This window comes from Rhineura floridana, chromosome 4, assembly GCF_030035675.1.
Source record: "Rhineura floridana isolate rRhiFlo1 chromosome 4, rRhiFlo1.hap2, whole genome shotgun sequence".
Taxonomy (NCBI): Eukaryota; Metazoa; Chordata; class Lepidosauria; order Squamata; family Rhineuridae; genus Rhineura; species Rhineura floridana.
This window is the reverse complement of record NC_084483.1, coordinates 49,131,096-49,159,073: the sequence shown is the minus strand read 5'-3', so window position 1 is coordinate 49,159,073 and position 27,978 is coordinate 49,131,096. Positions and strand designations below refer to the sequence as shown.

Here is a 27,978-nt window from a genome sequence, read left to right as displayed (position 1 = left end):
ATCTCACAACAACCCTGTAAAGCAGCTTAAGCTGTGAGGGAGTACCTGATCCTGGATTGCATTTTTAAATATGTATTCAGCTTAAAGGTACCCTGTGAAGTATGGTTTGTGCATTTTTTTAAAATAAACTGTGTCTTCCTTAAAGCAAAACACAATAATGAGTAATGTGATGATATGATCATCAGATGATGTTTTCATAACAACCTTTTTGTATATTTTTTGTTTCTGTGTTATTTTTTTCAAAGAAGTAGGATAATGAAGAAGATGAGAATGAGTTATATTACAAAGGAACAAAATGATGCCAACACATTGGAAAACCTACAAATCAAGAAATGCTCTTAAAACTGAAAAATATAATATTGTATTTTTTTTAAAAAGGTCTACAGACTGTGTGGTTGAAAGGTATCAGCCAAATGCTAAAACAGCAAAAGAAAAATGTCATCCAAATTCACATGATCATGGCTAAAATAGGGTTCACACGACAAGGCTTTTCCTTTGAAAAGAACACAAACAGGGTTGCAAGCCTAAGCATGCTTTCAAGGAAGTAAGTCCCAGTGAAATCGGACCAATTAAATATGATTACTTTGTGTAAGTGATTTGCTAGTAAAAGTGCTAGCAAATCATGTGACCTATCATCTTTGCTTGACCTATGTGACCTGCTGAGCTGAACAGGCTACATCCAAGACATTCTGTAGAGCAGGGGAGGGGAACCTATGGATCTCCCAACACCATCATCTCTGACCATTGGCTATGCTGGGTAGACCCAGCAACATCTGCACTACATTTAGAGTAAATATTTCTGAGGATACAATTCCAAAAAAGTGCTTGAATTCATGAGTGATGGTACATTTGGAAAATAACTTATTAGGGGGAAAGAGGAGGGGATTCAGCACATATACAGGAGAGCACATGTATTACAGAGTGTGATTACACAGCATAAGGGAGCATAGCCCTTCCCCAATGGCTGGGCATTCAGACACCAGATTTTAAGCTGGGAACAGTAAAGGAATGTTTTCTGAGCAGAGGTGGAGTTGCACATCACCAGTGGCTACAGAACAAAGTATGCCTGTGGGATACATGATGCTATAATAACTCTGGATTTCCTTGCAGTACAAACACAAACATTTCTCAGTGAGTAGAGTATTAAGATCTTCCCTCCTTCAACCCAATTTTAAAATTGCATGTTTAGTTTATCCATCTAATTTGTGACTCTTGGAATAAGAGGGCCCTAGTATGCAAAAGGCCCCAGGTTCAATTCCAGGCATCTCCAGGTAGGGCTGGGCTAAGAGTGTCCCCTGTCTGAAGAGCTGCTGCCAGCGAACAATACAGGCTAGATTCAGTATAAGGCAGCTTCCTATAGAAGGTCAGAGGTTCCCTACCCTGTTCTAGAGAGAAAGAGAACTAATTCATAAAATGATTGTCAGGTTTAGCTGATGTTTCCTCCAACAACCATTGAATGCTCATTCCTTGACTCAACATAATAGATTTGGTTTGTGGTCATGCCGCTGCTGCATTATAAAATCCAAAAGGTGCGGTTCTTGCCTTTGATGACTGCATCCTTCTTTGCTAGGAAAAAAGATTATTTTTAAACATGTAACAAAGCCAACTGTAGCCTTCATATGTTCAAGAGCTTATTGTCAACAGCATCTCCTCTGCCTGACCTTTACATTATTAACCCCAAATAACTCTTTGTGCTGTGAATATACAAGCCACTCCTTCCTATAGAAATGGGCTACCAAATCACTACCAAAGTGAGCACTAGAGGGCAGCAATGGAATTAGAACAATCTATATGTGTTGTCACTTGTGGCAGTGAAAATGGAAATGGACTGCCTTCAAGTCGATCCTGACTTACCTTTGAAATATATTAGTTCAGCCCTTCCTGGTATGTCCAGTTGTTCAGGGAACCAAACAGTTTGAAGCCCATCTTCTATGAGGGAAGGAAAAGTTGTCAGCATAGCTAGTTGTGGGTCAGGAAGCCAAGGAAGAGTAGGATTACTAGGTCTAGATCCTAAAAGGAAATTCTGTCAGCTAAGGCTTCCACCATTAATGTAGTATTGTGGCCTGGCAACCTAAGGGGATATGATGGTGAAGAACTTGAGCAAGGGGCTGAATTTCCTACATTTCAATTCTTTGACAGAAGGCTTAATATTATATTTTGCCAAAATAGATAGTTTGGATCACATAACCCATCTTAAGTGACAAAGATAAAAATGAGTAAGGACAGAAATAAGATTAATGGATGAAGAACACATTATTTTCTGTTGTGAATTGCTTGACTCTTATAGAGAATCAAAAGACCATCCGTAGGCTCTTCAGAATACTGTTCCTTCAACAGGGGTCAATCCTGCACCCATGCCTGTGGCACTATAATCCTCACTCACCATCATGCCACCCACATCCTCTCTTCTGTTCATGGCTGGACCATGACCTTTTGCCTGTGTCCTACTTTCCTAAGCAGTTGTTTCACATTCCCAGAGACACTGGAAATGGAATCATGCACTGTAGCTCAGATGCTGGAGGCAAGGCTGTAATCTACCAAACAGAGCCTCCTTATTGGTGACTTCTCCTTTGTAAGACACCATTCCGAGAAAACCCAACACATCTGTCCTCTTGCCTTCTCGATGCTTACTGGTGTGTGTATGTGTGTGTGTGTGTGTGTACACACACATATACACACAGTTTTCCTTTTATTGCCTACAAAAGGTTGATATGCCCTCTAGTTGATATCCCCATTAGTGGGTTCCCCAGTGCTTTACTGGTGCACTTCAAGGCTTACCAGGGGACAGATGGGAACATAAAGACAATCAAAAATCAGTAATTCAATATACAAATATATGAGTTAAGATCCTGTTGTGAACCTCCTTGGTTCTCAGGTAAGTCAGTATCTCTCAGCTAAATCAGCCTCACAGACTTGTTATGAGCTTAAAAACAATGGTCTGATTTCAGGGCAGGGTGGGGGGAAGGCTAATATAGCAGATAAATAAACACTGCATGAATAAAGATCCATATCCTTTCTTTCCACAACAGCCAGCTAACTGCATATAAAGAGAAGTTCATGCTGAGAGGGAAATTCAGCATATTTCCTGTTTTATTGTGCAAAGTTCATAGTCATGAACATCACAAGCACTGTGAAGAGCAGAATTCATATCTAGCTTTTGAACCGACATGGAGATAGCCTGCCACTTCTGAGGAATGAAAACCAAACATGATTGGGTTTGGGTGTTGTCATTTTTTTGCTGTATGAGGTAAAGGACAAGACAGTAGTAGGGGGGTGCATTGGCTCTGTATGGTGAATGAATAATGAGATGAATTGAGGCCTTTCCCCTCTACCAAGCCAAAAGCATGATACCATTAACACACACTAACAGGCCCCCAAAAGCTTCATGTTGCTCTGTTGTTTCTATACCTTATAGCTCTATGTTTTCCAGTATCTCTAGATCCATGGATTTTGCAAGACTGTTCAAAATGTTACCTCGAGAGCACTGAAGTCCTCTGAGTTGTTTTATGTTAAAACACAGCAGAGGATTATTTTTTTAAAGTTAAATGCTTCAATAAGTGTGTGTGTTAAAAAAAAACTACACTGCTGTACATAGAAAAACGTCAGAACTCTGCAGGCAACATTTTGGAAAGCCTCATATTGTAAGCCCTGTTGGAGAACACAAGGATCAGAAAGACTGGTGTGAATGTTCAATTTTTTTAAAAAGTATACATCTGACTTGGCCAGCTATTTATTATTTTAAAGGTAAGAAACAGCAAGAAACAAACTCCTGTCCTCCCCATAACTGATTATGAAGGAAATTGAATCCCTTTTCCTTTCCCCACAAAAAGACCCATAACTTTGCAATTTGGCATGCATAATTCACTCTGGAGGAGCTCCTGTGCTTATAAATTTCATTCACTTTGGCACAAAAGGGAAAGAGTTATAGCTTTCCCATTATAGTGAAAGGGGAACATAGAGATTCATATTATGCACAGTGGCTCAGTATCCAAAACACAGATGGGAGTGGAGAGAGCACAGAGCGACTCAGAAACAGATCAGAATTTTAGAAAACATGCTGATACAAGATGGTGCCTCCCCCATTCTGCATATACAAGCCAACTAGTCTGGCAGCTGACTCTGCTTCAACAGTGGCGAGGGGACAGAGTTCTCCACTGTACCTGAGGGCATCAGGCTAGGTTAAGGGGGCTCAGGGAAAGCTGCATGTCTCACACAGGCCCATCCACTCTCTGCCTTTCAGCATTTGCTGCCTGAGGAGGGAGCCTAACAGTAAGGTCAGCCTTTGGTGCTTTCTCTCTTGCAGAACCAACAGAGAAGTGATAGGAGGGAACCCTTCTGTTGCTCGCCAGTTAGGTTTCCTCTGTAAACTCCTCTCTTCATCTGCTTTTATCCCTATGGGGCTTCAGAAACATGTGTGAATTGGGAATGGAACACTGGCAGCTACAAAAAGCAGCTAGTAGGAGAAGAGTTAAGAACTGCCTTCCCTTCTGATCCTTCTCCCATATAAATCTCTCCCTCTCATACCTGCTTTGTTATGGAGAAAGGACCGAGTGGACTTTGTTATACAAAGCTACCGCATAACTTCTGCCTGAATGTGTGTGTGTGTTTGTATGTGTGCACACAACACATGGTCCAAGCAAGATGAAGACCATTTAAGCAGTTTTTAATGGGCTACCACTTCTGCACATTGTGGAATCAACATGATTTAGCAAACTGCTATTTCATTGCTGAACACCTCAGGAATATTCAGATTTTGACTGAACATCAGGAAAAACTTCCTGTTAGAGCCATACGACAATGGAATCAATTACCTAGAGAGGTAGTGGGCTCTCCAACACTGGAGGCATTCAAGAGGCAGCTGGACAGCCATCTGCCGGGAATGCTTTGATTTGGATTCCTGCATTGAGCAGGGGGTTGGACTTGATGGCCTTATAGGACCCTTCCAACTCTACTATTCCATGATTCTATGAAACGAAAGAGGATCCTAGCATTCTTTCCACATAAGGAGTATGGCACAATCACCTTTGGAAAGAAGTGCAGGGGAACAGAGCTCCAACTTTGTTAAAGCCAAACAGCCCTGTTTGCATGGGGAGGCATGGGGTGGTTTTTTTGTTTGAAGTTACCCTGAAGGAATCGCTGAATTCTTCTGGTCTCCTCTGCAAAGGCAATTGCCATCTAGCACCCATTATGAGTGCTAAGCTTATGGGAAATTGTGCAGGCAGGTACACTGAACAATAGGAAATTTTACACATGTGTAATCTTTAAGTCAGAAGCAAAGTGCTTAGAAAAATAAAATGCACAATTTTTAATTTCAGTTGTTGTGGGGGCACAGGAGGGAGGAAGGGAGATCTAGATGCTTTTCTTCAAGGTGGTTTTTAGGTTGTTATCCCATCTTCCTAACAGTACAGCGACAGAGAAATATTCCATCACTGGGAAATAGTAATTCTCTCACACATGTTAATTCATTTTATTGCCATTAATGGTGCATATGTGATGGGATTGTGCAACTATTTTTGTAACACTGGTGATGTTACTTGTGGTTGTTTGCCACAACGCACATGCCATTTATTTAAAATTTGACTTTTTCATTTGACTTTTTAAAAGGTCATTTGAAGGCCCTGTACTTGCCCACTTTTACCATTTATATAACCTTTTTCTGAAGAACAGGGAACACAAGTTTACCCTTCCCCTCTCCTGCCATGCCCTGTTATTTCGTTAACATTTAAGATCTTTTAAGGGAAGAATATGCACTCTCCCATTCCAACACTTAGGCACATCAACCCTAATATTTATTATACGTACATATGTATATGTATAGTGTGAAAGTAAGTTTTAGGCTGCTATGTTTAATCAATCAATTAGTGAACAGATTTTTTTTAAAAAATACAGCACAATGTTATAAGTCCTACTGAGTTCAGTGGCACTTACTCCCAGGTAAGTGGGCACTGGACTATATTGTTAACCAAAAACAGTGTCTGTAGTTAATCAGGCAGCAGCATTTTAAAAAGACATATATTAATTTTAAAACTGCAGATGGCAAGCACCATCTTTAAAGCGGCATTCTTACTTTTCTTACACTGTCCCATCCCACATCACATTATTTTTGTTTGTTTTTGCAAACAACTGATTAGCGGACCATATGCTCACAGAAGCACACACTTTTTTAGCTGGATCAAGAACTGCATGCAGAAATGGGTGCATAATTCTCAGCCACGGCTGATCTCACATGGTCATAGTCAGAGATTTGCAATAGCACTGATCAGCTGTTCAGGTTGGGAGGCAGAGAACTGGATCTGGTTCCCCCCCCCCCGTCTACTTACAGCAGTGGTTCTCAAACGTTTTTGGTTCGCGGTGCACTGTAAAACATATAAAAATTTTCTGGCACACTTAGTGTACAAAATTAAAAATAATATATTTTAAACTATGAATAAAAATAACTTAAACTATAGAAAACTATTACTTACCCTATACAAATGGGTTTCTTCTCATTTTTAAGATATACTTTCATAATATTTGAGGCACACCTAGCCACCTCTAGGGCTGGGCGCACCATTTGAGAATCACTGACTTACAGAATGGCTCATTAGTAGTATTAGTTATATTTATTAGCTACTTTCCTCACCAAGCACAACAATAAAACATTAAATCCAATTGTAACAAATAAACCCATTAAAATCAACAAGAACACCACAAAAACCTGGAAACATACCAGTCTTGCAAGACCTGCCACATTAAAAGAGGCTGCTGATACCTGAAGCCCTTCAAATTAAAGGCCAAAAGCCTGGGTAAAAAGGAAGGTATCTGCCTGGCTCCTAAAAATAAATGACGGCAGTGCCAGGCATACCTCCCTGGGGACACCATTCCTCAAGCAGGGAGCCATCACTGAAAAGGCCTGTTTTCATGTCACCACTCTCCACACCTCCCTCAGAAAGGGCACATGGAGAAGGGCCTCAGATGAAGGAAGCAGGGTCCGGGTTGGTTCACTATTGGGCATGCCGGGCTGCAGGTGCTCATGTGCACCCCTAGCCAGCTGATGCATAGACATAGCATTAGCTCACGGCTATGTATCTTTGTAGCTACTCATAAACCTACTAGATTGTCAGTATTTTAACAAAAATATGTATTCCTTATTTGTATTCTCACTTAACAACATGTTGGCATTAAGTAAAATGTTAAAACTATTTTTATGGACTTTTGACACTTAGAAATGTTGCAGATTTGATCAAAAAAGTAAGAGCCCAAGTACTCTAGCCATGAATTCATTTCTGTCAATTTTACATGAAGTGTTCGCCCCTTTCAGATATCTGTCTATCTATCTATTTATTTATTTGTTTATTTATTTGATTGATTGATTGATTTGTATCCCGCCCTTCCTCCCAGCAGGAGCCCAGGGCGGCAAACAAAGCACTAAAACACCTTAAAACATCATAAAAACAGATCTTAAAATACATTAAAACAAAACAGCATTAAAAACATTTTTAAAAAACAACTTTAAAAAAGGGTTTAAAACATTATTAAAAAACATATTAAACAATTGTGACACAGACTGGGATAGGTCTCAACTTAAAAGGCTTGTTGAAAGAGGAAAGTCTTCAAAAGGCGCCGAAAAGATAGCACAGATGGTGCCTGCCTAATATTCTATTAGCCAAATGTGGAACCTAACCAACGTTACCTTCAACCTACATTCCAGAACTCACCCTTTGGACTTTATTTGAAGCAAGACATTCTGTTTAATTACACAAAGCCAAACTGTCCTTAAATGATTTCTCACTTGGCACCGGCTAGAAGGCCAGAAGATAAGACTATTTATGGGTTAACCTATCCAAATACCACAAGTCTCACTCAAGGGATGTGAGCTCTAAATAAACACCTATCAAAGAAAGTAAACTTCCTAGATAGGTCAACACTAACATTTATGCTTCATGGCACCCTAATTGTATTCATGTTTACTTGGAAGTTAAGTTCCACTGAGTTCAATAGCAATTGCTCCCTAACCTATATGTTGTGGATTTGCTCCCTATTTTGTAGATTGCATCCTTTGCCTTCCTGGGCTCCTTTAGGAGAAAAAGCAGGATATAAATCAAATATGAAATAATATTAATAATATGAATAAGGAATACGAGAATGGAAAGTCTATTCAAAAACGAGTCAAAAACATATTAGGCTAGAGAAACATATATAGGAGGAAGATCAGGTTTTCTTGTGAGCAAACTAGGGTGGCAAGGTACACACTGACAGAAGAGAATTTGTGTCACACACAAAAAGAGGACACCAATTAGCATATGGTAATTTATATCTACAAGGGTACACTTAGAAATAAACTATAATTCAAATAGAAATAGATATTATCAGTAGACGTGGGGTTGAACTTACCTTATTATTGCAAGGTGGTTCTGGGTGGTATGTATGCTTTTGTTTCTAGTAAGTATTTATCCAGCATTCTGCTGTTCCCCTGGCTACCTGAGCTTTGACTGAAGTGTGGGAAGATGGAAGGTTAACCCTGCACTTCATCCGTGAGTTTCACAGATATTTCCTCTTCCCTATCATGATTTTCAGAAACAATTTCTTTTCTCATACAGATGGAGAATGGGTAAACACTTTAAAGTCACCATAAAACAATCAATTGTTAAAACATATCAATGAATGACAAATATAGTAAACATTCCAATGCAATCACATGTCAGCAATAATATAACCAGGAGCCACTGCCTGACAGTACTATACCAAATGGTTCAAAAGCTAACAAAGGATATAAAAAGTTTCATAGACACTAAAAACGTAGAGTGCACATAGCTCCTAGCGGCTTGACTATATATTACAAAATGCAATAGCAGCACCTTCTTTTTCCTTTGACCCAAATGCCAGTCAGAACTCTCCCAAGAAAGTGCCCAGAGATGGCTCAAGTGTGGCTGGTCTGGAAATTGAGGGTCAGTGTCATCTCCCTTCACCTGCACTCTTGAGTTGTTAGAAAAGTTCCAAATTGTAACCCAGTCAGATAGAGTGTGGTTGCTTTATACTTCCTGCTGCCTTAGTTTTTTTTTTTAAATAAAAGCCTATTAGGTCCCTCCCATCATTTATTTATTTATTTATTTATTTATTTATTGCATTTGTATACCGCCCCATAGCTGAAGCTCTCTGGGCGGTTTACAACCATTAAAAACATTAAAAACAAATATACAAATTTAAAAACACATTTTGGTGAAGGAGGAGGGAAGTTTTAATCTTGCTGACCCAGAAGTCCTGCCTCCCCCCATCCTTCCTCCTTGCCACAGTTGATGCTGATGGCTGGTGGTGAAGATGAGTCTAGACTAGAACCTCTCAGAGCCTTTCACTATGTCTCCTTGAGAAATGAGGGGGCAGAAATGGAGCTGGCTACAGTATATACTTCAAAGTTGTTACCCATCCTGAGACTTTGAGAGAGAGAGGAGACTTCAGATCAATTCTACCTGAGGCCTAAGCCTAGGATTTCAGCACATGGACAGACACATGCGTCCTGACACACAGGAGTTATGCATGCAAAACTTTCCCCATCACTTCCTCTCCACTCCTGACAAAGGTTCACTGCTAAATATCACTGTAGAAGGCTACTGCTGCCACAGGTAGCAACCCTAATTAAACCAGGAGAGTTATCAGCGACAGTTAGCACCAAACAGAAATCTAACCCTTTCTATTGGAATGCCTCTCCTTTTATTCACTTGCCCTTTACATGGTTAGAATGAAAACTACTTAGCTGCTGTGGAAGCACCATGTTATGACTGAGACATCTGTTTTAGTTGGCTGAAGCATACAACTGAGATCTTTCAAAGAAAGGATTACAAGCAGTGAGCTACCGGGCACGAATTAATTGCTGAATGGTTTTGTGGTGCAATGAGGCATAAGTGCTGAAAGATGATTCCACTACAGTATTGAGCCAAACACACAACAGTTTTTTTTAAAAAAAGCTTTACCTGCGTCATTGGATCAATACCTGTCATTCTACCCTCTTTATCTGCTGTACAGAGCAAGACTCCAACTGTGGCAGCAGGAAGCAAAGGTTCCAGATGATAAAGAAAGCCCCATTTCTTGGCCAGGGATGGGGAACCTGTGGCCCTCCAGGTGTTGTTGGAATCCAACTCCCATTATCTCTGACTATTGGCCATGCTGAGCAACACAACAACATCTGGGGGCCATAGAATCTCCACAAGTATGTGGAATGGAGGACACTATCTTGTATTTAACCACAGTCAGCAAAATGTCTTGGGCTTGCTCTACCTGAACCTGGGGAAGTGAAATTAGCAGTAAACCACTAAGGGAATATTAGATAGAAAGGGCACACTTTGTATGTGACGAAAGAGAACTCATGGAATGGAGATCCTAGCCGTTGAGCCCAGGTAGAGAGAGTCTGAAAGGGGGCAGGTGATTTGGGAATCACGTTTGATAACCAGAATATTGTTCTTCGGGTGATTCTAATAAATGCTGGATTAAGATGTAGGGTGCATCTAAATGCTATAAACGTGAGCTGCAATCCTAACTATGTCTACTCAGATGTTAGTTCCATTGAATTTAATGGGGCTTTCTTCTAAGTAAGTGGGGTTAGGTTTGCAGCCTTTAATTTGTTTGATAGTTATTCCTCTCTTCTAGGGCTGTGCACATGCTTCCCAATCTGATTTGTGGTTCTGATTTGTAAATACAGATCAGGCCCAATCCAGCCTGGACAGATTCAGATGCGATCCAACCTGATTCAGAACTGGATATTACAAATCTCCAGAAATCCCACTGACTTACACTGCAGAACTGAAATGGCCATAACCTTTTTTTTTAACCTAGAAACATGGAATTTAGAGACATGGTAGCTGCTATACAGGGGATTAAACCTGCCAAGTTGCAGGTGAGTAGCTCCAGGGGTTTTCATGCTAGCCACCTTTGAAATTTAAAATGTTTTAAAATTAAAATGTACATAATGGCTCTGTTTTTTCACACAGGGACATACAATCTGATGACATGGTAGCCCCTATAGATGGAATTAACCCTGCCAAATTCCAGATGGGCAACTCCAGGGGTTTTCATGCTAGCCACCTTTAAAATTTGCTTTTTCCAATAAATATTTTTTTAAAGACCCTGTAGGGGCCAACAGCAGTAGTGAGGGAGGGGAAAATAAAAATTCTATTTAATGTTAATAATATTCACTGTGGTAAGCAATTAGAAATTTATTATTATTATTATTAACAACAATAATAATAAAACTCAGAATGCTGGCTAATATGCCCACAAGGTTTGGCTGGCTGGCTGGCTGACTAATAATAACAACAACAACAACAAGAATAAAGGTGTCACAACAAAAGCTGGCTGCTTCTTATTGTTTTGTGTGTAGCAACTGGAAAATAATAATATTGAATTCAGAAAAATCTGGCTAAATATGCCCACAAGGTTTAATAATAATTCTTAACAACCAGAATAGAATAAAATATATAAAAAAACAGTTTTTTAAAGCAATATGCAAATAAGGATGGGACTAGGATAGATTTGGAAAGAACAGACATACATAAGCTGAATAAATGCTACCCAACCCCCCACCAAACATTTCTAAAGACAGAACTTATAAAAAATTTCCACAATTTAAGACTTCATCTCTTCCAAGCACTGTGATTTGAGAGTGTTGGGGTGATAGCATCCTAGCCTTCCTCACTCTGTCCCCACCCTGGTGTTCTCTTTTATGGTGTTATAATTGCTTCATTTCAGAGACATCCTGTCTGGGTTCATTACAGACTGTTTTGAGCTACAGATCTGTACAAATCCCTACCAATTTATTCGGGACTAGCCAATCCATTCTGCAGCAATTTGTAGCTGCTTCAACCCTATTTGGACAGGATTAGAGTTGCCAGGTTCAGGGCCTGAGACTGATCCTGTATCTTTAGGAGAAGTCAGCCAAGTGCAGGTGTTCTTGCAACACTGTAATGAGAAAAACCACAAGGTGGAATTCTCCCTTCCCCCTGCACAACTTTTAAAGATACAGAAGACCTCTTGGTTGCCTTTAAAAGTTGTGCAGCGGGAAGGGAGAATTCCACCTTGTGGTTTTTCCCATTACAGTGTTGCAAGAACACCTGCACTTGGCTGACTTTCTCTTCTCTTAAAGATACAGGGTCATTCTCAGGCCCTGAACCTGGCAACCCTAGACAGGATAGAAATAGGCCTTAATCAGCCCTATTGGTTTGGTATTTGTGATTTGTACAAATACAGTGCACAGCCATACTCTTCTAACAACTGTGTTTCTGTGATAATGTCTAGAGATCTCTAACAAAAATTCTCAGTACCTTCACCAGAGTACATGGATGGGGAACTCTCTTCAGCCCAGGGGATGCATTCCCTTCTAGAAAACCTTCCGAGGACCACACACCAGTGGTGGGTAGGGCCAGAAACATAAGTGGGCAGAACAACAAATACAAATTTTGCCTTTGTACAACAGGCTAGTTTCTACTCACACCTCTCTCTCTATCCTTCAACAGACAAGCAGGAGACATTATGAGAATTTGAGAACACATTCTTGAAGGCAAAAACACTCAAAGAGAGTGCAAAGCATAGCCAATGGGGAGCATGTTTTGGGGCAATGAGTGGTGGCAGGGAAGAGCTCCAAGAGCCAGACAGAGAGACTTGGAGGGCCGCACTTATCCCCCAGGCCTGAGGTTCCCCACTCTTACTATAGTACAATCCCAGGATTCTTGGTGGAAACCACAATAGTCAAATTAGTAAAAAATATAAAATGGTAGTTCAACTGTTTGCAGGTAACACTGGCATCTTATCCTCAAGAAAGCACATCTGTTTCAGAAAGAATTCTATAATTTCTCATATAGAAAAGAGAAATGTTGACATTCAGAGTTTATCATGCAGGGTTTAGAAAAGTCCCACCTACCAAATCCCTTAATCTATGCAGCTATTATAAATACAGGAGCCCTGTTGTTTGGTTAATTGTAGAAAAGAACCCAGTGTCACCAGGCAAGCAATCATTTGTACCATCTTCATTGGCACAGTGACAAAGGTAAATGCAAATCCACATAAATGTTGTAATTAGCTGATGTTCATTAGGTGATGTGTTTAATTTATGGCCACAAACAAACTTTACAAGGGGAGAGGAAATTACTTTAAAGGCCGTGGGTTCCTCTATCAGAAGTCGATATAAGTTTAGGGTTGTCAACCTTTTTAATAGCCCTCTGACCTGCAAAAACTAAGCAGATAAAGCTTTCCCCACCATTTTGTCCCCTTCATAGGGGAACAAAAATAATTGCCCAATAAACGTTTATATGTTGAACTACTGTGAAAGGGATGGGAGAAGTAAACAAAGAAACAAAGCAAAGGTGGTAACTCCCATTGAAATAGGAATTTATTGAATATCGGAAGCTAAAAACCACAGGGACATGAAATCAGGGTGACCAGATGCAAAATAGAACATGTCTCCTGTACCTTCAATAGAAGAAGGAATTTCAGCAGGTGATGAGATACTTGCTGAAATTCCCTCTTCTTCATATCTATCTAGGCTGTAGGTATCCTTATATACAGGGCCGGTTCCAAAGGGCGGCCAGGTTGGGCACTGGCCCGAGGGCCCTGCAGCTCTAGGAGCCCCTGGGAGGCCCTCCGCTCCCCTTCCACGATCCCACGGATCGCAAGACGAGCTTCCAAACTGCCCGCCATCCCCAGTGCTTCACCTACTTTTCTCTGCTGTTCGCGCAGAGTTGCCATCAATAAAGATGGCGGCCAAGGTTTCCGTAAGGGACTGAAGCCTCTGCCGCCATCTTGGTTGATGGCAGCAATGCACGCGCTGCATGCCATCAACCAAGATGGTGGCAAAGGCTTCAGTCCCTTACGGAAACCTCGGCCACCATCTTTATTGATGGCAACCCTGCACGAACAGCAGAGAAAGGTAGGTGAAGCGCTGGGGACGGTGGGGGACAGCGGGCGGTTCGGAAGCTCATCTTGCGATCCACGGGATCGCAGAAGGGAAGCAGAGGGGCCCGGGGCAGGCTAATGCCCAAGGTCCCCCTATGACGCCCTTCCCTGGCTCTCCCTGTCAGGTTCCTACCTGCTCGTGGTTACTGCCTGTCTCTAGGCACCACCAGGGACTCCACCAGTCCGGACTGTCCTTTTTTATGGTTTCTCTCCCCGCTCTAGCACAGATCTCAACAGATCCCCCTGCTAGGCAGCACCACCAGTCACGTCCTATAACCAGTAGTCCCAGAGACTCGGCCTGAGTCTCCCTCAATTAGGTTACCTCTGCGACTGAGTGCTAAAGCTGTCCCAATCCCTATGATTTACTCAGACTGCTTATAATTCTGGTTTGCTCTGAATACTTGTGGTGTTATATTCTTCCCTTCACCCGCTGCCACCATTTGTCACTCTTCAGCCTTGGTTATTTACCTCACCCTCCCTTCTGGTCTGTGAAACCCCAGCCAAGGATCAGGCCTTTGGTAAACCAAATAAGTATTTTATTATATAACAGAGATAACAAGATTTCTTTAAAAGGCACTTAAGCATATGGTTACATCTATTCCTGACGTACTGGTCTTAGTATTAATCCGAACTCCACCCTCTCCTCTCAAAACCCACCAAAACAACCCTCTCAAGTCCACCAACGTCCACCCACACCCAGATTTACCTGACATTCTTCCTTTTATACTGTCAGCCATTTTAAACATTCAGCCAATCATCCAGCATTCTACTGCCCATTCACTCCCCCCTCCTCTTTCACTCCACTTACCATGTATCTTCTAAACAAACAGCACTTACCCTATTTACACTAATACAGGAACATCACACCCCCACATTCCTGGAGCCGGCCCTGCTTATATACAGTGCCTTGCAAAAATAATCAGACCCCTGACCAATGCTCTCATATTACTGGATTACAAACGGTACATTGTGCTTTTGTTCTGTATGATATTTTATTTTGAAACACTGAAACTCAAAATTAATTATTGTAAGGCAACATTGGTTTTATGTTGGAAAATGTTTGTAAGAAACATAAAAAATTGAAACATGTTGCTTGCATAAGTATTCAACCCCTGTGCTGTGGAAGCTCCCAGTTGACACAGATGAAAGAAATTGCCCTATCGAGGACACAGTTACCTTACCATTGGCCTCCACCTGTGAACCATTCAAGTTGCTGTCGAATTATCAGGATAAAAACCCCACTGTTGAAGGATTATTGGTCAGGCTGTGGATCAGAAGGAAAATGAAGACCAAAGAGCATTCTATAGAAGTGAGAGATAATGTAATACAAATGCATAGATTAGGAAAAGGGTACAAAATAATATCCAAATATCCCTACAGCTAAGTATGGTGGTGGCAGCATCATGCTGTGGGGATGCTTCTCATCAGCAGGAACTGGGCATCTAGTTAAAATTGAAGGAAGAATGGATGGAGCAAAATATAGGGAAATACAGCAAGAGAACCTGCTTCAGTCCACTCAAAAACTGAGGCTTGGGAGGAAATTCATTTTCAGCAGGACAATGATCCCAAACACAAGGCCAAAGCAAAATTGGAGTGGCTCAAGAACAAAAAGATGAATGTCCTACAGTGGCCCAGTCAAAGTCCTGATTTCAATCCCATTGAGAATCTGGGGCACTCTTTGAAAATTGTGATCCACAAGCTACGTCCAGCAAACATGAACAACCTGGAGAGAATCTGCCAGGAAGGATGGGCCAAAATCTCTCTGACACTGTGTGCAAAGCTGGTATATATGTACCCCAAAAGAATTAAAGCTGTTATTGCAGTGAAAGGTGGCTCTACCAAATATTAATGTGTGGGGGCTGAATACTTACGCAAGCAACATGTCTGTTCTTTATGTTTCTTACAAACGTTTCCCAACATAAAACAAATGTCACCTTACAATAACTGATTTTGAGTGTCAGTGTTTCAAAATGAAATATCATACAGAACAAAATTACAACGTACCATTTGTAATTCAGTAATATGAGAGCATTAGTCAGGGGTCTGATTACTTTTGCAATGCACTATATCAGCTAATGCTATGGAAATGCAGTGCTTACTTTCTCCACTATTAAGGCCAAGTGATGAGGCACAAAGATGGACAAAGCTCTGTTTTAAATGTTGTTCAGTATGTTTGCTCATTAGCCACATCTTGGGTATGTTATTCATTGTTAAAGAGTTATTTTGCAAGTTAGTTTCCCTCAGGCATGTCTGAAAATAATTAGAAAACTTAAGTTTATTTCTCAGTCAAAGGTGCTACTTGTCACATGGAAACACTTTAGTGCTAGGCCCTGTCAAAATGCTTTCCATGCCCCCTGCAGCCTAGGTTTCAGAACAGCAATTTCTTTGACTCAGCCAGGACTTACATTAAAATTAACAGCACATTGAGTAAAATTATTTGTAACAGCCATATTTGCAGGTTTCTGCACTCCATTTTGACAGATGGGAACTGTTGGGGTTTATGGGATAAAATATTTTTGTGGTTCTATCTTTAGCAGAGTAAAATAGGCAAAACAGAATGAGCAGGAAACCAGCCCACTATCACTCTCACACAGTCTAGCAGAATATAGGAAGCAAGCCTTCTATAGTAAGGTATATAAAATAGTAGTTACTCACAAGCTTTCTTGTATACAGTGATACAAGCTCAGCTTATAAATTGGAATGAAGAAATGTGGTTACTTTTGGTCCATAGTTTTCAGCTCCTACCAGAAAGCCATCTTGCTTGCTTCCTCCATGTGTTAATAGAGAATTCAAAAAGGGCAGAGCAAAGAATAAGCAGGAAGGGGAGGGCAAAACAACAACAAAACAGGAAACTACATCACTGAAAATTGAGTCTGGCTAAAGACAGCACTTCTAATTTACCATACTGTACTAAAGTATGTACACTCTGCCCTCTAGTGATAGCATGTGGCTGCCCATTTCCAATAGGAAATGGGTCTCTCACTTGCACAGGAGGTAAAAGCTTTGCCCCTTAATGTGTCTGTTTCTCTTGTCTAGGAGTTAGATGGTTCTGAGGCCCTCTCCTGGTGTTTTGCAGTATAGTTAAGCAAACCAGTGAGGAGGGGCAGTGAATGAGCATGCTAGCTTCACACATACCCATCACCCTAATCAACCTCCATGAGTTGGAGGGCTGTTGTATGAAATGGGGAGCCTCCTGTATTCATAGAGGCTCCCTGGGAGTTTTAGAGTCCTGATTCTTCAGGGTTCTAAAACACCAGTGAGCCTCTATGAGTACAGGAGGCTCCCTGCTTCATGAGACAGCCCTCCAACTCAGGGAAGTTTATTAAAATTGTGACCAGGGCTAAGCTGGCATGCTTGTCCCCTCTATCCCCCATGTGTATGTAATTCCCAATACAGACAGGGCCAACCACGGAGGCAGGGGGCAGGCGCCAGGAGGGCCATTTGTCCCGGACCTGAATCTCAAAGGGGCCCAAGTTTAGACTCTTGTCAATTTTTTGGCATTTGTGACACACTCAGCTTAGAGATGTAAATTTAAGCAAATAAGAGATGTGATTTGGTAAAATACACCATTTTTGTTAACTAATATAAATAAGTTAACTAATATAGATAATGTTTAAAAATATTAATTGAAAAAATTAATATGGCACAAGATTAGACCATGATGAGCATATCATCTCAGAACAAGTGATAATTATGCAAACAAACAACTTTTTGGTGCCTTGTTTTGTGCATTACCTCAGGTAGCTGATGCGGGGGTGGGGTGGGCAGCATCATTGAGAGCTTGGAGAGCAGAGCTGTGCATGCCATGTAGCCTACCCTCTGCTCCCTAAGCTTGCTAGCCTGCAGTCCTCAAGTGTGGTTGAGGGCACTGTCCCATAACCACTGGTGAAATCTAGAAGGGGGGGGAACCATCTTGTCCTTTGTGTCCAGCAACAACATTCCTTGAGTCTGCCCTAGGTATAAGAATTGATATCTGCCCCAATTCTCTTCCTCTACAGCAACCTTTCCCAACCAGTGTGCCTCCAGATGTTGTTGGACCACAACTCCCATCTTTCCTGACTATTGGCAATGCTGGCTGAGGCTGATGGAAGTTGTGGTCCAACAACATCTGGAGGCACACTGGTTGGGAAAGGCTGCTCTACAGGTTGGCAACAACACTAAAGTTGGAGTCAATGCTTACATTATCCATGTTTAATAATATTATATATACTTCTACATTTTCACCTTCCAGTTCTGATAAGCTTATCTTCAAATCAGTGCAAGGTCCAGTCTTGTTCATGTAAAGTAAAACCAGCAAAATACAGACATGAGATTTGCTCTTCTCTGGCTGCAAAATCTAAACATTTAATTCATTTTTAAAAGAACCACCATGCAAATCCTGTGCACGTAGGGTTGCCAGGTTCCTGGCCTGACACTGATCCTGTATCTGTAGGAGAAGAGAAGGTCAGCCAAGTGCAGGTGTTCTTGCAACACAGTAATGAGAAAAACTATAAGGTGGAATTCTCCCTTCCCCCTGCACAACTTTTAAAGATACAGAAGACCTCTTGGAGGCAGCCACCAAGAGGTCTTCTGTATCTTTAAAGCTTGTGCCGGAGGAAGTGAGAATTCCACCTTGTGGTTTTTCCCATTACAGTGTTGCAAGAACACCTGCACTTGGCTGACTTTCTCTTCTCCTAAAGATACAGGATCAGAGTCAGGGCAGGAACCTGGCAACCCTATAGGAAACTGCAGTATGAAAGAGTGATCCCACTTAATGCTGCAGCTCTTACTACAGTCAAACTCAAATACCCTAGATTTTAGTTCTCAGCTGGTATCCCCCTGAATTGCTTCCATCTACACTCCCACTCCCAGATCATATTGGTGTATTTATTTATTTATTTATTTTTAAAACTTATATACCGCCCGACTAGCAATAGCTCTCTGGGCGGTGAACATAGATACAATAAAATACAATATAATACAAAAACATCAGTCTAAAATCAAATTTCACAATCTAAAAACAGCAAAGGCTAAAATCAAATTACAAACATTACAATCATTAACAAAAAATTAAAATGCCTCGGAATAGAGAAAGGTTTTAACCTGGCGCCGAAAAGATGATAGTGTCGGCGCCAGGCGAACCTCCTCGGGGAGACTATTCCATAGTTCGGGGGCCACCACTGAGAAGGCCCTTGATCTTGTCACTGCCCTCCGGGCCTCCCTATGAGTCGGGACCTGGAGGAGGGCCTTCGTAGCAGACCGTAGTGTACGAGCCGGTTCATAGCGGGAGAGGCGTTCCGACAGATATCGAGGTCCCGCGCCGTATAAGGCTTTATAGGTTAATACCAACACTTTGAATTTGGCCCGGAAGCGTATTGAAAGCCAGTGCAAGCGGGCCAAAACAGGTGTTATATGGTCAGACCGCTTCGTTCTTGTTAGCAGTCTGGCCGCCGCATTTTGCACCAGCTGTAGCTTCCGAACCGTCTTCAGAGGTAGCCCTACGTAGAGCGCATTACAGTAATCCAAACGTGAGGTTACCAGAGCATGTACTACTGATGTAAGATCCTCCTTACTCAGATAGGGACGTAGCTGGGCTACCAATCGAAGTTGGTAGAATGCATTCTGTGCCACCGAGGCTACATGAGCCTCAAGTGACAGGGAAGAGTCTAGAATGACTCCCAGACTACGAACCTGTTCCTTTAGGGGGAGTGTAACCCCATCCAGGACAGGATATGTATCCACCATCTGATTGGAAAAACCATCCACCAACAGCATCTCAGTCTTATCAGGATTGAGTCTCAGTTTGTTAGTTCTCATCCAGTCCATTGTCGCGTCCAGGCAACGGTTCAGCACATTGACCGCCTCACCTGAGGAAGATGAAAAGGAGAAGTAGAGCTGCATGTCATCAGCGTACTGGTGACAACGCACTCCAAAACTCCTGATGACCGCACCCAACGGCTTCATATAGATGTTAAAAAGCATGGGAGACAAAACCGAACCCTGCGGGACCCCACATTGGAGTACCCACGGTGTCGAGCAATGTTCCCCAAGCACTATCTTCTGGAGACGGCCTGCCAAGTAGGAGTGGAACCACTGCCACGCAGTGCCTTCAACTCCCAACTCCGCAAGCCTCTCCAGAAGGATACCATGGTCGATGGTATCAAAAGCCGCTGAGAGATCAAGGAGAATCAACAGAGTTACACTCCCTCTGTCTCTCTCTGCCAGTCTCCAGAAGATTATCTCAATGTAAATTGAGGAGGTGTAGGATGGCATGTGTATGGCCTCTGTCCCGATTATTGCCCCAAACCCCTGATAGCTTCTGCACACTGTTATTGCTTAGCATTGGAATCTGGAGAGCTCACAGTGCAGGCTCCATGACACAGAAACAGCATTTGGGAAGTTTCCCTATGCCTGTGTTGAAAAACAACACAGTGTGAGAAACTTTGCTCAAGTAATCAAAACAATATAGCTTGTCCCACACTTCTGCTTTCCAGGTGGGATTGCTTGCAACTTTCTCAAGATTTGAAGGGATAGTGAGCTAATTGGCTTACATATGTTCTCACTTGTCTAATGTAAACAAGTAGCCTGATAGTCAAATCAAGCCATTGAGTTGGGGGGGCAGCTGTGTTCTCAGGCCAAAGCTGTACCACATGCAGAATCAGGAGAGATCACTTGATGATTAAACCTGCATGATGGGAAGATAATGACCTAATAGGTGTAAGGTACCACTCCGGGGATGGGGGGGTGGGGTTATAAGTATGGGACCCCTATATCAGAGAGATTAAGGCTTCAGGGGGCTAACACAGCCTCAAAGTATCATCAAGAAGCAACATCAAAAAGACTGAAGAATCAACATCTCCCAGGCAAGCATCCTCAGTGTGCTGTTGGGAGGTTTCCAGCCAGTGAAGAGCATAAGAGAGGGTGGGAGGCAGAGACCTGCTAGCTATTTAGTTTCATTGTAACTGCTTGTAAATGCTGTTCTAATGAACCTTTAACCTCTTCACCACCAGCAGTGTTCATTATCCCTTTGAAATCTTGAACTTATTTGTCTTGTGCTTGGCAAGGGCTGGGCATTTGGCGTTACACATAGCGATGAAGGTGGGATTTCAAAGGGGTTTGCCCTGGTGGTGTAAAAAAGGGAGGGCTAATGACCAAGAGATTAGCTGCCAAATTCCCAGTTGGCCCAGTAACAGTGTCTGGGGCCCGGTAGCTCAAGTGCTGAACAGGCTAGTGCTACCTGTGGACTGGGAGCCTGATCTGGCAAAGCCTACCCGCAGTGCCTTGTGGAAATGTTTACAGGCACTGGGCATGGGGAGAACAAATGCAACAAAAAGGCAGTAGCAGGGATTGGCTGGGTCCTGCTGACTGCATTGAGCATCATGTCAGAGAGAGTAGAAGCCAGTCAGCAGAAGGTTGAAGAAAAGGCTGAGGAAATTGCTGCACTACAGGCTCAGCAAATTCTCCTGAGGGGCACTTTGGAAATGGCCCAGGGAAGAGGAGAAGAAGCTGAGCAGAGAGCTGTAGTAATGGCTGTTAGGTTTGCTAAACTGAAACATAAAAAGCAGGCAAACCGTGGGAGCGTACCTGACCCATGGAAAGTTAGTGCTCTTATCACATTCCAGGGATGGAATCCTGAAACCTAGGATGGGAACATGTGAGGATCCTCATCGGAGGAGTCTGAGGAAGACTAGGGGGTGGAGAAGGAGGAACATCCGGTAGAAGTAAGGCCCTTAGTGACTAGTAAATCTAAGGGGCCACCTGGAAATCCCCAAGCCTCTCAGGTGACTAGAATTGTGAGGAATTTCACCCAGCAAGAACTGGCAGAGATTGCTAAATCTGTCAGACAGTCCCAGGGAGAGAGATTGAGTCAGTGGTTGTTGAGACTATGGGACCAAGGTGCTGGCAGCATCCATATGACAGCAGAAGAGTTAACTAGATTGGGAGCTTTATCAAATAACACTCTAATTAACCAGTTTCTTAGAAACCCCACTCCAGGGGCAATGGGCACACTACTGGAGTGGTGCATCCTTGCAGTGCAGGCCAGATATCTTGTGCCAATGGACTGCACAACTGATGAGGCCACAGAGCAATTGAGAGCAATTGAGAGCTATGGCCATGCAGGCAGGAATTTATTAGGCTGGGTTTCAGGGACCTGATGCTGAGCTGCTGACTGCTGGCATGAGAGTACAATTAATGAAAGGGACTCCAATTTGCATGAGGGGAGCTTTACTGGCTTTACTGGGGCCTACACAAAGGTCCAGTGTGGGGGAGATGGTTGTCCTGATTGGACAGCTAGGTGACCTCGAAAGAGAAGGAACACAAGCCTCAGGCTAGACGAGCAACTAGAGGGGGGGTAGCTATGAGATAGCCAGCCCCCTCAGAAGGATGGAGTGAACAGGAAACAAATGTTTGCAGATTTATTGAAGGCTGGGGTGTTAAAAGCTGGCATTGATGGGTTTCCCCCAGCTGAGCTGTATCAGACGTGGAAAGAAAAGTGTGCTAATAAAAAGAGTGAGGGAAGGGGTGCAACAAGACCAGGGTGTTACCCCATCAGCCCCACCCGCAGAACAGTTGTATCCTCCACTGGCTAAGGATACAGGGGGGTGGGAGATGCCCCCAGCCTTAGATTAGGGGTGTGGCAAGGCTCCAGAGGTGAGGCTAATAAAGACAGCTACCCCTGGAGACCTGTGCCCACACCTGCTTGTAAAGAGCAACACACAACAAGTGATGGCTTTGTTAAATACAGGGGCAGAAGTGAATTTAACTCATGGCAGTCCAGACAAACATAAGGGGTCTACAGTATACATCAATTCATATAAAGATGGAGAGGAGTGCACTACTATGGTGTGCTTGCATTTGGCATTAGGGCAATTGTCCCCAAGGTGGGCCATTGTCCTCATTGCACAAGTCCCAGGAGGTATTATGGAAAGGGCTTTGTTAAAGGGGCTTGCACAGCAGGTGCAGCTCCAAGGGGTGGTCTGGGAAGGATCTGTGAGACATGTATCTGAGAATGCAATTGCTGCCTTACAGGCTCCAACAGACAAAGTACAAGCCCAGTGCTTGGTGGGCCCGATGAGCTTCTGGCAACAGCATATTTCCCATCTAGCCCAGTTTCTGCAGTTCATTTGCCAAATGACACAGAACAGGGCTCAGTGTGAGAGGGGAACTGCTGTGGAGCAGGCTGCGAGAGAACTTGATAGTCATCCCTTGAGCAGGGGTCTGATACCCTTACAGCAGATGATTGGATTCACAGCACCTATACCAGTTGAACATCTGCAGGTGTGGCAGAGTCAACTAGGTGAAGTGCTTTCCCTCCAGGCAACACCTGGAGTTGATCTCATCATGCCAGAAGGGGTGGTGATACCTGCTGGAGGGCAGGTCCAGCATAGAGATCACAAGGAGCCTATGGGCAAGGTCTAGCCTAGCCCTTAAAGGCATACAGGTGTTAGGAGGGGTGATGGAGATTGCTTTCCAAAGGGAAGGGAAGGTGCTGTTGCATACCACCAATCCAGACAGTGCTAAACTGCACATTGGCCAGGGGGTGGCACAGCTACCCTGTGAGAAGCTAAGTGTACCTGTGCCTCATGAAATAATGGGCCCATGACCCCCAACAAGCAGGGGGGAAGAAGGTTGGATTTACTGGTCAAGATTTTGTTTCTGGATAAAAGGTCTGGATTGTCCACTCAAATTAGCCACATCAAATTAGGGAGATTCTAAGCAGAGGGCCAGGGGCTACCCTCTGGGTGATAACGGCCAATGACACAGTTCCAGTATGTTTGCATGTTGGGAAATTGAGGCAAAGAGAGTAATGCATTGGCATCTACTCATAAGTGGTGGGACAATGGAAAAGAGAAGCTGGGGCACAAGAAATGTGCCAAGGTTAGTAGGGATATGGATGGTATGGTATGTGAGTGAAGGTGAGCAGGAAAGTTGAAGCAGAAGGAGACCGAGGTGAGAGGCTAAGGACTGGATGTGATAAAGTTAGTGCCTTTGTTGTGCTTCTTATATTGTTAAAGCTAGGCAATGCAAACTATAACTATGTTTCTTTATGCTTTTATGTGAGGTACAATTAAAATGTATTGGATCTGGATGCAAGCCCTGATGCCTGTCTGGGTTCCCTCTGGATGCTGAAGGCCAAAGATTTGAACCAAGGACACAACTCCTGTGCTACCTGTCTCAAGGAGGAAGAGATGCAGGAATTTCAGCTGTATACTGTGTTTTGATGTATTGTGGGGAACCCAGGGCAATTATATGGATGTAATAAAGGAAAGGGGAGAACTGTGACAAATAATGATTATAATTTCTGTTGTTATTGTAAAAGCTGCAAATGCTAATTGAATTATATTTTGTATTGCTGTTGTCATTCTGTTAGTGATAAGCAGATTTTTGTATGTACAAACACTGCCTGTGTATAAAAAAGTGAAAAATCCTCCATGAACGGGGGGGGGGAATTGAGGCATGAGGACAGAATAGCCATGACACATGCTAGAGTGGAGTGTATTGCCAATCTCAGGAAGATTATCTCGATGTAAATCGAGGAAGTGTAGGATGGCGTGTGTATGGCCTCTGTCTCCTGATTATTGCCCCAAACTCCTGATTTATGGGGGTGCTGATTGCTTCTGTGCACTATTATTGCTTAGCATTAGAATCTGGAGAACTCACAATGCAGGCTCCCTGACAGAGAAACAGCATTTGAGAAGTTTTCCTATGCCTGTGTTCAAAAACACAGAGTCTGAGAAACTTTGCTCAAGTAATCAAAACAATATAGCTTGTCCCACACTCCTGCTTTCCAGGTGGGATTCCTTGCAACTTTCTCAAGCTTTGAAGGGATGGTGTGCTAATTGGCTTACACATGTTCTCACTTGGCTAATGTAAACAAGTAGCCTGATAGTCAAAACAAGCCATTGAGTTAGGGGTGCAGCTGTGTTCTCAGGCCAAAGCTGTACCACATGCAGAATCGGGAGAGATCACTTGATGATTAAACCAGCTACCTGGGTGATGGGAAGATAATGATCTAATAGGTGTAAGGCGCCCCTCCCAGGGGGGGTTGGAGTATAAGTATGGGACCTCTAGATCAGGGAGATTAAGGCTTCAGGGGGCTAACACAGCCTCAAAGTATCATCAAAAAAGCAACATCAAGAAGACTGAAGACTCAACATCTCCCAGGCAAGCATCCTCAGTGTGCTATTGGGAGGTTTCCAGCCAGTGAGGGGTGAGAGGCAGAGGTCAGCTAGCTATTTAGTTTCATTTTACCTGCTTGTAAATACTGTTCTAATGAACCTTTAACCTCTTCACTACCAGCAGTGTTCATTATCCCTTTGAAATCTCAAACTTGCCAGGCCTGGCAACCAAGAAGTCTTCTGTATCTTTAAAGGTTGTGCAGGAGGAAGGGAGAATTCCACCTTGTGGTTTTTCCCATTACAGTGTTACAAGAACACGTGCACTTGGCTGACTTTCTCTTCTCGTAAAGATACAGGATCAGTCTCAGGCCCTGAGCCTGGCAACCCTATATCCAATATATGTCTAATATCTTTTACGATAATAAAAAAGCTATAACAATCTAATTTCTAAAACAGAATCCTACACATATATAATTTAGTGGTCTGCTGAGTATTGTTCCCATGCTTTTTCCAGACCATTCTCCATCAATTAATGAGAAAACAATTGCATTCTAAAAGTATCAAGGGAGAGAGAAAGTTTTGGTGAAATTCTCATGGGTGGGATGCAGGGTTCTGATGTGCTTATTTTACTTTTGAGGTAGCTGAAGGATATTTGTCACTGTTCTTTTTTCATTCTAAACATCATCTCACCAGTGGTCTGTATTCTGCAGCCTACCTGCGTATCCATGCCTCAATTAATCCCAGGGGAAGACATGAGTTAAGTCTCCCGATGGGCTTTTTTCAGATCAGGAAGCATGGATGACCAGGGTGGCTACAGAGTGCAGATCACTGGTGAGATGATGCAGAACACTGCACAAATGTTTATGGGGGAAGAACCACAAACATCACCCATGGCCACCTCACAATGTTAAAGTAAACCTCAAGATCTTACACCAACCAAAATTCTAAAAATAAAAATCTAAAGTGCCCTGACAGACTGAAAAATTGAAGCTTCTTTAGCAGAGGAAGAAAACAAATTTTAGGAGAGATTTCAGCGCAGCGCTAATATAATTAAATACTATATTACTGTCTGGTATTCTTTATCTCCCTTCATTATTCTAAATGAGCTGTGTGGGAATTAGCCCATTCCTTTTAAACAGACAAAACTGAAGCTAGAAAACTAGCTAGATCAAACATGATCCCATGGATCTGATTAGTCAACAAAAAAACCCAATATGTCCTCTTCTATCCAGCCAATATTACAGCGGCAAGACATGTGAAAACCAAACATGGAAGAATTATGCTACTAAGGTTTTCTGTTTCACATTCAAATGAATTTAATGGTTGCCAGAAGGATACAGATTGTCATGTCTACAGGCTAGTCTAAAAAAAAACCCAGGGAAATTCCATTTGAGCAATTCCCTGAAGTTAAGGCAAGAGGGCAACAATTCGCTAGGAGGAAGTAAGGGCACTGGGTGCAAAAGGAAGCTTCAGCTCCACAAAGAAACTAAATTAAACATGCACGCACAGACAAACAAGTTGGAACTAACTGCTTTGCTAGCATTGCAGGCTAGCTCCTACAGTGGAATTTAAGCCTTAGGAAAAAATGGAAGTTGGCCAGGCCTTAGTAATCTTGGCAGATATAGGCCAGATTTCATGACAACCTCCTACAAATTATGCAGGAAAAATGGGAGGCAACGGACAGAGGGAGTCTGCTATCTACTGTATAGCAAACCATGGTTCTAGTTCCCCCCCCCATAGAATGAGGCCTAGGGGGAGAGTTGGGAAGATCTGCTGAAATAATGAAGGGGAGAAAGCCATGGTTCCTTAGTTTCCCATTTCCGCAGCATCTCTGAGTGGTGGTGTGGCAACCCTAATGAGCCACTCCCAGATGCTCAATGAATGCTTGGAGGGGAAGGGACGAGGTTGCATACAATCCCCACACTTTCATTTGAAGTTCTGCACAGAGTGTACACAATTGGGAACATATAGGCTCTCTCTGCAGACCTTCAGCTAAATGCATCAAGATTGGCAGGGGTAGCATTTGCACTCCTCTCCTCACCCTACCTGTATCCTTCCTGAGTATATGAAGAGGACATACAGTTAGTTTCATTCACTTTAGGTAAATAATCTTGGGACAATATCTAGAGCACTTTCACCTTATCATTCTTCAAAATCACAACAGGGATGCAGAGGAAAAATAGACAAAGCAGCAACTTACCCTAGTTGGCAGTTGCTTGTATGAACTGCAACTAGGGATGGGCCAATTTGTCAGCTCTGGTTTCTCTTGGTTTCTCTTTTTTTCAGTCCTAAATTCAGCTTGCTATTTCTGCATCAGTTTGTGATTTTTTAAAAGCAAGTTCATTTTAGCATGCATTTTGCTTAATATACACATTTTGCAAGCAGTTTCCCCTAATAAAATGCATTTTAATCAATATATGCATTTCTGTGCACTTTCCCCCCGAATATATGCATATTTGGTACACATTTTTGGAATGGAGAACTGCATTGCAAAATTTGGAGAAGTGTAAATTACAGAGGGTACTGTGTTTCAGTCTGCATCTGGTTTCAGAAAGTGCAAATTAGGTAAATCCAAACTGCATTTCTCCCTCACCCCGAACTGTAATAGTTAAGACCTGCAACATTTAAGAAAGTATTCAGGTACCTGAACCATTTTAGCCACTACACATTGTGCTGGGTGAACATCGAATACAAATGCTCAAGTGCTATAGATTTCTTCCCAGATTCCTCTAGACTGAATTCATTTGAAAAACTTGACTGGCTCAAGTACACATAAGCTGCAATCCAATACCTACTTACCTGAACCCAATGGAGTTTACTTCTCAGTAGACATGCATTGGACTGCAGCCTTAGAAAACAGTAAGAACCAGCAGGGGAGTTGTTACAGGTGTGAGGGTGAGAGTGGGGGTGGGCAGGGTAGCGCCTGTGGCCTGAGTCTGAGCCCCAGGTCTTTTGCAGTGGG

General features: G+C 42.6%; 1 long non-coding RNA gene across 1 annotated transcript; it reads right to left on the bottom strand.

The window, feature by feature from the left end:
- Positions 1-195: 195 nt before the first annotated feature.
- Positions 196-27,978, bottom strand: LOC133384326 (uncharacterized). Its single transcript, XR_009762506.1, has 3 exons — positions 27,816-27,978; positions 1,855-1,929; positions 196-1,566 (listed from the first exon to the last, which is right to left on the bottom strand). It is a non-coding gene; the product is annotated as an uncharacterized LOC133384326 (long non-coding RNA).